This window comes from Microcaecilia unicolor, chromosome 2 (genome assembly GCF_901765095.1).
Source record: "Microcaecilia unicolor chromosome 2, aMicUni1.1, whole genome shotgun sequence".
Classification (NCBI taxonomy): Eukaryota; Metazoa; Chordata; class Amphibia; order Gymnophiona; family Siphonopidae; genus Microcaecilia; species Microcaecilia unicolor.
The window spans coordinates 319,270,048-319,282,386 of NC_044032.1; the positions used below are offsets into that span (position 1 = coordinate 319,270,048).

The following is a 12,339-nucleotide window of genomic DNA, read 5'->3' on the forward strand; positions in this document are numbered from 1 at the left end:
TCCAGCAACCCTCGTCTCCCCCCTGTCCTCCATCCACCCACCCATGTCCAGCAACCCTCCTGTCCCCTGTCCTCCATCCACCCACCCATGTCCAGCAACCCTCGTCTCCCCCCTGTCCTCCATCCACCCACCCATGTCCAGCAACCCTCCTGTCCCCTGTCCTCCATCCACCCATGTCCAGCAACCCTCGTCTCCCCCCCTGTCCTCCATCCACCCACCCATGTCCAGCAACCCTCCTGTCCCCTGTCCTCCATCCACCCACCCATGTCCAGCAACCCTCGTCTCCCCCCTGCCCTCCATCCACCCACCCACATCCAGCAACCCTCTTGTCCCCTGTCCTCCATCCACCCACCCATGTCCAGCAACCCTCGTCTCCCCCTGCTCTCCTCTCCTCCATCTGCCTTCTTACAGCCCTCCCCACTCCCCTGGTCGTCCATCTTTCGTCTGCAGCTCTGCTCCCTGATAGTAGCCCTGGTTTCCTTCTTGCCCTGCCGCCCTGCTTTTAAAATTTTTATTTCCCCATTCCCCTCGAGGCGCGCCAGCGTTGAAGCAAAGGCTCAAGCTCAGCTCGGTTCCAGCCTTCGTTCCGTTCCTTAGCATCATGGCTCCGCCCTCGCGCAAACAGGAAATACGTCAGGCGAAGGCGGAGCCATGATGTAAAGGCTGGAACCAAGCTGAGCCTGCTGCCTTCGCTTCAACGCTGGCGCGCCTCGAGAGGAAATAAAAATTTTAAAAGCAGGGCGGCGGGGCAAGAAGGAAACCAGGGCTACTATCGGTAGATCTGCAGAGGGCAGATGGAAGATGGACGAGCGGGGGAGCAGAGGCGAGCCGGCTCGCACAGGCCAACAACCGGCTCGCAAGATGCCAGTAAATTTAACAACTGGCTCTTGCGAGCCGGTGCGAGCCGGCTCCAGCACACCACTGCCCCCATACCTTCTTTGCATCTGCGGTAGATAGATCTAAGAAAAGGGGGGTGGCCATTCTGCTTCACTCTTCATTACAATTTCAGGTAGAGAAAGTGAAGTGAGATAGGGAGGGACGATTTTTGCTGCTGAATGTAGTGCTGGGTGACTTGGCTGTAACATTGGCGTCGGTCTACGCTACTAATGAATGGCAAAAAGGATACTTCACCACACTGGTGGGACGTTTTCTTTCTAGTTCTCTGGGGAAGCTTGTTGTGGGGGGGGGGGATTTTAACGCCACACAGCATCGGGCACTAGATAGGTCGAGATTGCCCTCTGGTGTCGATGTTGTGATCTCCCAGGCCTTGAATGGGTTTGTTAGAGACTTGGGCTTATCAGATGTTTGGCGTGTCTCTCACCCTGGGGTCCGAGATTATTCGTTTTATTCACATTCACATGATACTTATTCTCATAATGATTATATTTTTGTGGATGTAGCTTTGACTTATGCTGGCTGGACATCAGACATCGGAACAGCTACTTTGTCGGATCATGCCTCAGTCTGGGTTAGTCTACCCTCGCTTGGGGGAGAGGAGAAGGAGAGGAGATGGTCATTAAATACTGCTCTGTTAAGGGAGGAAGAAATTGTAGCAGGTTACAGGCAGACTGTGACAGATTACTTGGAGTTCAATGTTGATTCGGGACCTTCTCTGGGGGTTGTTTGGGATGTGCTCAAAGCGGTCACTAGGGGCTATTTCCTCCAAAAGGCTAGCTTTAGGGCTAGGCAATAAAGGGCAGAGGTTGCTAAGTGCTTAACGCAGTTGCATCATTTATCAGACCAACATAAATCTTCCCACTCAGCAACAACTCTGAGGGAAATCCAGGCGTTGCGACTAAGACTGGACCAGATATACTCTGATCAGTTGAAATTCTTCAATGATCGGCAGAGTCATTCCAACTTTGTCTTTAGTAATAAACCGAGTAGGGCCCTGGCGATTAAACTGAGACAGTCAAGGGTGGATAGGACTATTTTGAAACTGCGAGATAAGGCTGGTGGGGTGGTGGCCAAATTGCAGCAGATAAGGGAGAAATTTCAGTCATTTTACCAACATCAGATAATAGAGCTAGTCCTGCAGAGATACAGGAATTCTTGTCGCATGTTCTTTCCCTACACTTACAGCAGCCCAGCGGGAGGCATTGGATAAGAGGGTTTCCGTGGAGGAGGTGTCTAAGGTGATTGGGGCCCTTCCATCGGGAAAGTCACCTGGTCTGAAGTTACCAAATGAATTTTACAAGATGTTCAAAGGGGACTTGGCACCTATTTTGACAGAAATTATAAATGAAATCCTAGTGGGGGATGAATTGCCTTCCTCTATGATGGAAGCTTGGAAGCGGTAATACCCAAACCCGGTAAAGATCTGACCGAATGCGCTTCATATTGTCCCACTTCTATTTTAAATTCTGATATAAAAATCTTAGCAAAGGTCTTGGCTAACCGCTTGGCGAAAGTCATGCCTGACTGAATACATCCAGATCAGGCGGGCTTTATTCCTTACTAGTAAAAAAGGCCCGTTTCTGACAGAAATGAAACGGGCTCTAGCAGGGTTTTCCTCGTAGTGTGTATGTTTGGGAGAGTGTGTGTGAGAGTGACTGTGAGAGAGAGAGTGAATGTGCGAGTGTGTGTGTGTGACATTATTTGTGTTTGTGTGTGTGTGTGTGTTTGTTTTGTGGTGGGAGGGTGGAGGTTGGGAGGGGCGTTTGAATGAGTGTCTGTGTGTGTTAGTGATAGAGGTGTTTTTTGGGAACTCCCTTAGTGGGGGGGGGGGGGGGTTGGAGGCATGGATGGTGAAGTTGGAGGGAGTAGTGTTGGGCTTGTGTGTCTCTGTGTGTCAGAGAAAGAGAGACAGTGTGAATGAGTGTTATATAGAAGTGAATGTTTTATTTTCTGGGGTGTTAGTGATACAGGCATTGAGAGTGAGGGGATCTTTTTTTTTTTTTAGTTAAATTAAGCTGTACCTTGTTTCTTTATAGGGGAGTCAGTCTTTATTATGGTACAGGTGCTTGCTGAACTGGGTTTTTTTTCCTATTGCTGGTATGTGTGGAGAGAGAGAGAGAGAGAGAGTGTGACTGTGTCAGAGTGTGTGTCACAGAGTGAATGAGAGAGATATTGTGTGTGTGAGAGTGACTGACTGTGTATGTGAGAGAGTTGGACAGTGTTGCCAGGTGGGCGGTTTTACCGCCCAATTGGGCGGTTTTCCGCGACCCGCTGCGGGAAATTTTTGCCCGCGGCGGGTTGCGGTTTTTTGGGCTGTTTTTGGGCTTCAGGGCGGTTTTTTTGGCCGCGGGGGGCGGGGTTAGTGACGTTTCTGGGCGGGGTTAGTGACGTTTTGGGCGGGGTTAGTGACGTGGGAGGCGGGGCCGATGACGTAGGAGGCGGGGCCGATGACGGGGAGGCGGGGCCGATGACGTGGGAGGCGGGGCCGATGACGGGGAGGCGGGGCCGGTGACGTGGGAGGCGGGGCCGGTGACGGCGGGGGCGGGGGTGATGACGCGGGGGTGGGGGTGTCAGGGGCGGGGTTTGTGTTTGGGCGGGTTTTGGGCTGTTTTTTGGGCTGGATTGGGCTGGAAAAAAATTTTCCACCTGGCAACCCTGGAGTTGGAGTGTCAGAGTAAGTCACATTTTTTGTTAAAGTGTACCTTGTTCAGAAGTTGTAGTGGCAGCGATGAAGGGCTTCGTAGAAGTTTTTTTTTTATTCTTTGTTGCTGTTCGCTGACTAAAGCAGAGTACAGCCGGCTCGTCTTCAGTTTTCCCTTTCTCTCTCAGCTGTGGTCCTGCCCTCATTTCCTGTTTACACAAGGGCGGGACACTGATAGAGAAGGGGAAAGCTAAATGCAAGCTGGCTGTACTGTGCTTGTCAGGTTAGTAAAAAAAAATTTAAGCTATGGTTGGACAGCTGGAAACAAAGGAGGGCTGTGGATGGAGAAGAGGGAGCTTGACGGGAGGGGGGAGAGTATGGGGGTGTTTAACGGTGTCTCAGGAGGGAGTCGGTCAGGGAGAAGGGGGAGTGCAGTTGTCCGAATTCTGATAGGAGAGGGAGGTAGGCGGGAGTGTGCTTTGGGGAGGAGGGTGGGTGATGGGGGCTGTGTGTGGGTCACGGGGTCCATTGGCGACTTGGGATGGGTGAGGCAGAGAACCCCGGGGGGGTGGGGAGGGGGGTGTTGTCGCGTGTGTGGTTAATGCCGGGGTTTTTTTCGTTGATTGATTTAAGTTTGGGCACGCTTGTTTTGCCGGTTTTTTATTCCGTTGGAGTTGTGATTGGGCATTGCTGATGGTGACGCTCCCGGAAGAGCGTGATGTCATTTCCGGTTTTGGAGTTACAGAGAGCACGAACGCCTCAAGGTTTTTGTGCCACGCAGTCAGCTTCAGAACGTTGGAGGTGCTTTTTATTACATAGGATAGGCAGGCTATGGATAATATTCGTAGGATGATCAATTTGCTTCATATTGCTAAGAAAAGCGAGCTTCCAGTTAGTTTATTGGGATTGGATGCCGAAAAGGCCTTTGATAGAGTCCATTGGTCCATTGGACTGTTTTGGAATTGGCTCTGGCTTTGCCAGGTGGATTCAGGCTCTATATACCTCTCCTAGGGCCTATGTTAGAGTTAACGGTGGTAATTCACAGATGTTTTCGCTGTCACGAGGGACAAGGCAGGGATTCCCTCTTTTGCCTTTGCTCTTTGCATTGGTTATGGAACCTCTGGCTATGTACATTAGGTCAGATTCTAACATATCAGGTATTCAGGTGGGCAATAGGGAGTATAAATTGGCGCTTTTTGCTGACTATGTGCTTCTCTCCTTGACAAAGCCATTAATCTCATTGCCCAATCTGATGAAAGGTTTGCAATTATACTCAGCAGTCTCAGGTTTCAAATTAAATGTGAGTAAGTCAGAGGCTCTCGTGATTAGAATGTCACGTTCCTCACCTTGCCTGTGACTGAACGCTCCTGCAGGGCAATGCGCCGGCCATCTTGGCGGCGGGTTCGGCGCTCCCTGGATCATCGGAAGTGGAGCGCCAGCCATCTTGGCGGGATCGGCGCTCCGGGACTGACCTCCCACTCTCTCTCCCTCTCCGCTCTCTAGCGCAGGACCCATGTCCGGGAGTCGGGCTCGCCTCTTGCTCTGCAGTCTCCCGGTCTGCGCGGTCCCCGAGCATTGGAATGCCGACCCGCCTCCTGCTTCACCGGATTGGCTTCCTGTAGTCAGACTCCTCCTCCTCCGGTAAACCAGACAACCGGAGGTCTCCTGGCCAGCAGATCCTTGTCGCTCCTGATGGAGGGGGCTATTTCAGGAGTGCTTCCTCTCTTCTGCTCCGCTTCGGCTTCTACTTTGGTAGATTTGCTTGTGCTCGTCTGTGATTTGACCTACTATTCCCTCGGCTGACTTTCTCATTCCTGACCACTGCTTGCACCTAGACTACTCTCTACTTGCTGCCTGACCCGACAACTGCCTGAACCTGGACTACTCTCTGCTTGCTGCCTGACCCGACAACTGCCTGAACCCGGACTACTCTCTGCTTGCTGCCTGACCCAACAACTGCCTGAACCCAGACTACGCTCTGCTTGCTGCCTGACCTGATGTCTGCCTGAATCTTGACTCCTCTCTGCCTGCTGCCTGACCGGACCACTGCCTGGATCCTGACAACTCTCTGCTTGCTGCCTGACCCGACCTCTGCCTGAATCCCGACTACTCTCTGCCTGTTGCCTGACCGGACTACTGCCTGAATCCTGACTACTCTCTGCCTGCTGCCTGACCGGACCACTGCTTGAATCCTGACAACTCTGCTTGTTGCCTGACCTGACTTCTGCTTGGGTCCTGATTACTCTTTGCCTGTTACTTGACCTGACTGCTGCCTGAATTCAGCTTTCTCTCTGCCTGCTACCTGCGGCCGTCTGACCCCCGCCTGCATCCAGAAGCCCTGTCGGCTGCCTGCACCTGGGGGCTCAACCCTCGGGGAATGGCGGTCATCACAGGTGAAGCCTCGGATTTGCTCGGCTGCCCAGCAGAGCGCAGGTTCGAGTCTTTGCCCCCGTGCTCCGCCTGGGCACAAGGACTCATGAACATGACATAGAATTACCCGTCTGGTTCTGGAATCGCCACAGCAATCTTTTTCTTTCAAATGGGTGTCGGTGGGAATAGCATATCTGGAGGTAAACATTACTCCTCATTCTTCAGAGTTATTTTCAGCCAATTACCCGCCCCTTTTGAAGGCCATTTATAGAGATTTAGAAAAGTGGGATATTACGGATTTGTCCTGGTTGGGTAGAATTGCGGCCCTAAAGATGAATGTACTACCGCGTTTGATGTACCTGTTTCAGGTTCTTCCTATCAGGGTTTCCCGGAGCTTTCTGGCTGGTATGCAGGATAAATTGGTTCATTTTGTCTGGGCTAATAAGCGCCCTCATTTGCCTAGGTCCTTATTGTACACAGATAGGAAGGGGGGGGGGGAGGTTGGGAGTCCCCAATGTTTTGTGGTACTACAGGGCAGCTCAAGCGCGGGCGGCTTTTGAGTGGTATCAAGATCAGCCTCATAAACTATTGGTGAAATTGGAGCAGGCCCAGGTGGGTCTTTGTCCACTGCGTGCTCTGATGTGGATCCCCTGTAAGAATAGGTTGCTAAGTAAACACTTGTGTTCATCGATTTGTACAACATTCTTTTACTGGGATGGGCTGTTCGCTAGGCCTGAGGAGGTGTTATCTAAGCTATTGCCGATAGCGTACAACCCACTTTCTCTCCCTGGTGTCTCTTCAGGGTCTTTCGTCGTTGGGGGTCCCTATGTCTGGTGTCCTGGGGGCAGTTATTTGATGAGGGACGTCTGCTTTCTTTTGACTCTTTGAAAGAACAATATGCTATCTTACCAAATGAGATGTTTGCCTATGGTCAGTTGAGACATTTTCTTACTACAAGGGAGATCCGGGCTGCTATAGTGAGGGAGGATTTGTTTATTGAGGATCTTTGTGATGATTCCAAAACTACTAGGGGTCTTATTGCATATCTGTATTCCTTCTTGCGTGGATAATTGGGTTCTAATAATGCCCATAGGGAGCGGTGGCAACAGGAATTGGGGGTAACTATTGATGAAAGTGATTGGTCCTTCTTTGAGAGTAACTGGACCAAGATTTCTATTTTAATCCCTTATCAGGAGAATGTAGTTAAAGTGCTTTACCGGTAGTACCTGACCACATGTTTCCTGGGGTTTCACCACTGTGCTGGCATGGGTGCGGACAGAGGGGTACGATGGGCCACATATGGTGAACTTGCATTAAAATTTGGGCTTATTGGAAAGCAATACAATATAGATTGCAACGTTGGATCCAAAGGCCAATTAAGTGGTCTCCCGAGTTTTTTCTCTTTGCAAAAAAACCAACAGGCCTTACAAAATCTCAGGCGTTGGTAACCAGACAAGCAATGGTGGCGGCGAGGGTGGTGATTGCTGGTTGCTGGAAATTACCTACAGTCCCACCTTTGACGAGATGGTTAAATAAACTATGGTTTATATGTGAAATGGAGAGACTGAGGGCAGCGCAAGGACACACGGAGGTGAAGTGGGAGGCAATCTGGGAGCCCTTTCTTAAATATTGTGAATGTTAGCAGGGTTGCCATATAAAAAAAAAATTCCCACCCAAAACAGCCCAAACCCCGCCCAAAAACCGCACACACCCCACCCCCGACGTCATCACCCCCGCTCCTTCCGTCATCACCCCCACCCCCGCCATCATCAACCCCGCCCCTTCCGTCATCACCCCCGCCCCCGCCGTCATCAGCCCCACCCCTTCCGTCATCACCCCTGCCCCGCCCCCACCGTCATTGCCCCACCCAATACGTCGGTAAACCCCGCCCAAAATGTCTCAAACCCCGCCTCTGTCACCATTAGCCCCACCCCCTGCCGGCCGAAAAACCACCCCAAAACCCGCACAAAAAAAAACAAAACCAGCCCAAAAAACCGCAACCCGCTGCGGGCAAAAGTTTCCTGTGGCGGGTTGCGGAAAACCGCCCAATTGGGTGGGAAAACCGCCTATCTGGCAACCCTGAATGTTAGGGGGGGAGGGAGGGTAGATGAAAGGCTAGGTTGGGCGGGGTGTGAATTAGTTACAGTGGAGTGGGAGGGATGGGGATTGAGAGGGGGAGGTTAGGTTACATTATTAAAAGAGGAAGAAAAAAAACCCTGTTTTTAATCTGCTCTGCAAATATTGTGATAATCTGCTCTGCAAATATTGTGATCTGACTGTTGTGATCTGATTGTTTTCAAACTGGTTTATTGATATCTGAAAATGTGAAACTCTCTTTCTTTTGCTAAAATTGTGCTGAACTCTCCCCCTCCCCCATCCAACCTGGTTTTCTGCAGACAATCTAAACGATTAGGAGTGGCTAGTTTCTGTTGAGAGTTGGGCAGCTTCAAGGTCCTTACTTGTCTCCTGCCTGGAGGAAACTCAGATAAGACTTGTGCTGGCTTTATTCCTGGATATTCCTACCCTAAAGCTGTGTTTTTGGACATTTCTTTTGCATTTCGTAACCTGGTCTTCCCCTTGACTTAACCTTGTCTTCCCCTTATCCCAACCAGCTGTGTAGATAAGTGGCTTAATACAGTTCTAGAGATAGGTTTTACAGCAAACATATTCCACAGGTTTTAAATTTTAAGCCCTCCCACTCTGCCCCTCATCCCACCCACCCCCAAACTTCCACTTCCTAAATAGCTTTCCTAAATATACTACTTATCACAAATTAAATCCACCCAAATACAAATCTCTCTGCCTGTGTGGCTGAAAAGTAAAGTTAATCTTGCATAGCATACATATTCATACCCATTCCAATAAATCAGAATGACTCTTATTCTCTGTAATAATTGTGGTGCTTTAGTTTCAAGGCTTGTCCTATATGTCATCAGCTCGCTAGTTTAAAACAGGAGCTAAATAAAGTAAAGCAGGAATTAGATGCGCTTAAAGCAGCTTCAAAGACTCCACAAAATCATACTGCACAGAATCAAGCCAAATTCACACCACTGCCTCAAAAGATAAAACCACCTAAGAATAGATGGTTCACGGTGGGCTCAGGCAGACTTCATTATGTAACACGGAAGCATCTGCCCTCACAGGTGTTACCTCTACAGAATTACTGAAAAGAGAACATAGGCGGAAGGAAAAGCAATGAAGGTGGAACAAAAAGATAGGATGGTACCCAAAGGGATAAAACACCCCCAAATCACTAATGTTGAAACGCATACCAGGAAATATAGATGGAAAGCGATGACTACAAATGCTCACAGTCTAAGCAATAAAGTTCATGACCTTCAAGCCCTGATGTTGGAGGCAGACCTAGACATTGTTGCAATCACAGAGACATGGCTAAATGGTTCCCATGAATGGGATGCAAACATAGCAGGCTATAATCTATTTAGGAAGGATAGAGATGGTCATAAAGGTGGAGGAGTAGCTCTGTATGTGAGAAATGATATCACGACAACTGAAATGACAGGGAGGGACCTGGAGAAAAGAAGAAGCAATATGGATCACCTTAAAAAGAAATGATAGAACCTCTGTCCACGTGGGTGTTGTCTACAGACCCCCGACACAACTGGAGGAACTAGATAAGGATCTGATCGCGGATATTCAAAAGTTAGGAAAGAAGAGAGAGGTGCTGTTGCTGGGAGATTTCAATCTACCGGATGTAGATTGGAAGGTTCTGTCTGCAAAATCGGAAAGAAGTAGAGAGATCGTGGATGCTTTTCAAAGTGCTCTGCTCAGACAAATGGTGACGGAACCCATGATGGAGGGAGCGATGCTAAATCTGGTGCTCACAAATGGGGATAGTGTGTCAAATGTCCAAGTGGGTGCTCACCTGGGAAGCAGTGACCATCAAACGGTTTGGTTTGATATGACAGCTGAAGTGGAGGGCAGCCACTCAAAACTCAAAGTCCTGGATTTTAAGCGTGCTGACTTTAGTAAAATGGGGGAATACCTGAGGAAGGAGCTGATGGGATGGGAGGGCGAACGAGAAGTGGAAGGGCAGTGGTCCAGGCTGAAAGAAGCTATAAACAGGGCCACAAACCTTTATGTAAAGAGAGTAAATAAAAGCAATAGAAAAAGGAAACTGATATGGTTCTCCAAGCAAGTGGCTGAAAAAATAAAGGCTAAAGAGCTTGCGTTCCTAAAGTACAGAAAAACCTCAAGAAGAGGACATGGAGAGGAATACCAGATGAAACTAAAAGATGCCAAGAGAGAGAGATACGTCTGGCGCAAGCGGAAGAACAAATGGCTAGAAAGGTAAGGAGGGGTGACAAAAATTTCTTCAGGTATATTAGCGAAAGGAGGAAGACAAAAAAGGGAAATGTGAGACTGAATGATGCCACGAACCGCTATGTAGAAAATGATGAAGAAAAAGCAAATTTGCTAAACAGATACTTTTGCTCTGTTTTCACAGAAGAAAATCCTGGAAAAGGACCACGATTGACTGACAAAAGTACATATGAGAATGGAGTGGATAGAGCACCGTTCACGGAAAAGAGTGTGTATGAACAACTTAAAAATCTAAAGGTGGACAAAGCCGTGGGACCGGACGGGATCCACCCCAGGATATTGAGGGAGCTCAGAGAGGTTCTGGCGGGTCCTCTTAAAGATTTGTTTAATAAATCCTTAGAGACGGGGGAGGTTCCCTGGGAATGGAAAACGGCGGATGTGGTTCCTCTTCACAAAAGTGGTGATAGGGAAGAAGCTGGAAACTACAGGCCGGTAAGCCTCACTTCGGTTATTGGAAAAGTAATGGAAGGGATGCTGAAGGAAAGGATAGTAAATTTCCTGGAAGCCAATAAGTTGTAAGATCCCAGACAACATGGTTTTACCAAAGGGAAATCTTGCCAAACGAATCTCATTGAATTCTTTGACTGGGTGACCAGAGAATTGAATTGTGGACGTGCTATGGACGTAATCTACTTAGATTTCAGCAAAGCTTTTGACACGGCTCCCCACAGGAGGCTCTTGAATAAAGTAGATGGGCTGAAGATAGGACCCAAAGTGGTGAACTGGATTAGGAACTGGTTGACGGGCAGACGCCAGAGGGTGGTGGTAAATGGAGTTCGCTCGGAGGAGGGAAAGGTGAATAGTGCAGTGCCTCAGGGATCAGTGCGGGGGCCAATTCTGTTCAGTATATTTGTGAGTGACATTGCTGAAGGGTTAGAAGGTCAAGTTTGCCTTTTTGTGGATGATACTAAAATTGTTTGTTGACGAGAAGAAGGGTTTGGCACTTGGGGTTCTCACCCAAACAGTTGTTGGCACCTGGCAACGACCCGTAGCATACCTTTCCAAGGGCATGGACAACGTGGCACGAGGTTGGCCGGGGTGTCTCCGAAGCATAGCAGCTGCATGTTTGTTAATACACGAAGCCAACAAACTCACCTTTGGCCTTACGCTCCTCGTGACAACGCTCCATTCCATCCGTGGCCTGCTTGAGAGCCATGGGCCCCGATGGATGACTAACTCCCGACTAGTCAAGTACCAAGCCCTCCTATGCGAGAATCCGGAGGTGCAAATCCAGGACACCACCAACCTAAACCCTGCTATCCTTCTCCCGGCCCCGGAACCACCACTCCATGACTGTGAAGAGGTAATGGGCACTGTACATTCCAGCAGACCCGACCTTAAAGACCAACCCTGGCAGGGCGGAGTCACCTTGTTCACAGACGGAAGTAGCTAAGTGATCGAAGGAACTCGGAGAGCTGGCTATGCCGTCGTATCCGAGGATCATGTGATCGAGGCAATGGCCCTGCCACCTGGGACATCAGCCCAGAAGGCCGAACTGATCGCCCTCACCAGGGCCCTCCTGTGGGCAGAAGGAAAAGTTGTGAATATTTACACCGACTCCAAATACGCCTTCCTCACCCTCCAGGTACACAGAGCCTTGTACAAAGAGAGAGGATTTTTGACAGCCGAGGGAAAGGGAATCGCAAACGCCGCTGAGATCTGCCAATTACTCGAGGCTGTATGGAAGCCAAAGAAGGTGGCTGTGATGCACTGCAGGGCTCATACAGGCCGTACTGACCCCATCGCCCGGGGAAATCAGCGGGCGGATGACGCAGCCAAAAGGGCGAGTCAACTCCCTCATTCCTCTGATTCTGTGCTTTTCATCCATCTCCCCACAGAGGTCCCCATCTATGCCCCACAAGAAACCGATTGGGCCCGACAAGAGGGCCTGGAATCGCGTAATGGGTGGTGGCTACTACAGGATGGCCGAATATGGATACCCGAAGCCCTGGCATGGACAGTGGTCAGGGAAGCCCATAACCGCACCCACCTGGGCAGAGACGCCTTGGGACGCCTGCTGGAAAAGACCTACTACATCAACAAACTATCCCTCTGGACCAAGAACGCTTCCAATAGGTGCACAACTT

General features: G+C 49.8%; 1 long non-coding RNA gene across 1 annotated transcript; it reads left to right on the forward strand.

Annotated features, from left to right (window-relative positions):
- The first annotated feature begins 1,056 nt into the window (after window positions 1–1,056).
- On the forward strand, window positions 1,057–11,874 carry LOC115462439. Its single transcript, XR_003940848.1, has 3 exons — window positions 1,057–1,067; window positions 10,225–10,229; window positions 11,791–11,874. It is a non-coding gene; the product is annotated as an uncharacterized LOC115462439 (long non-coding RNA).
- Window positions 11,875–12,339: the final 465 nt, after the last annotated feature.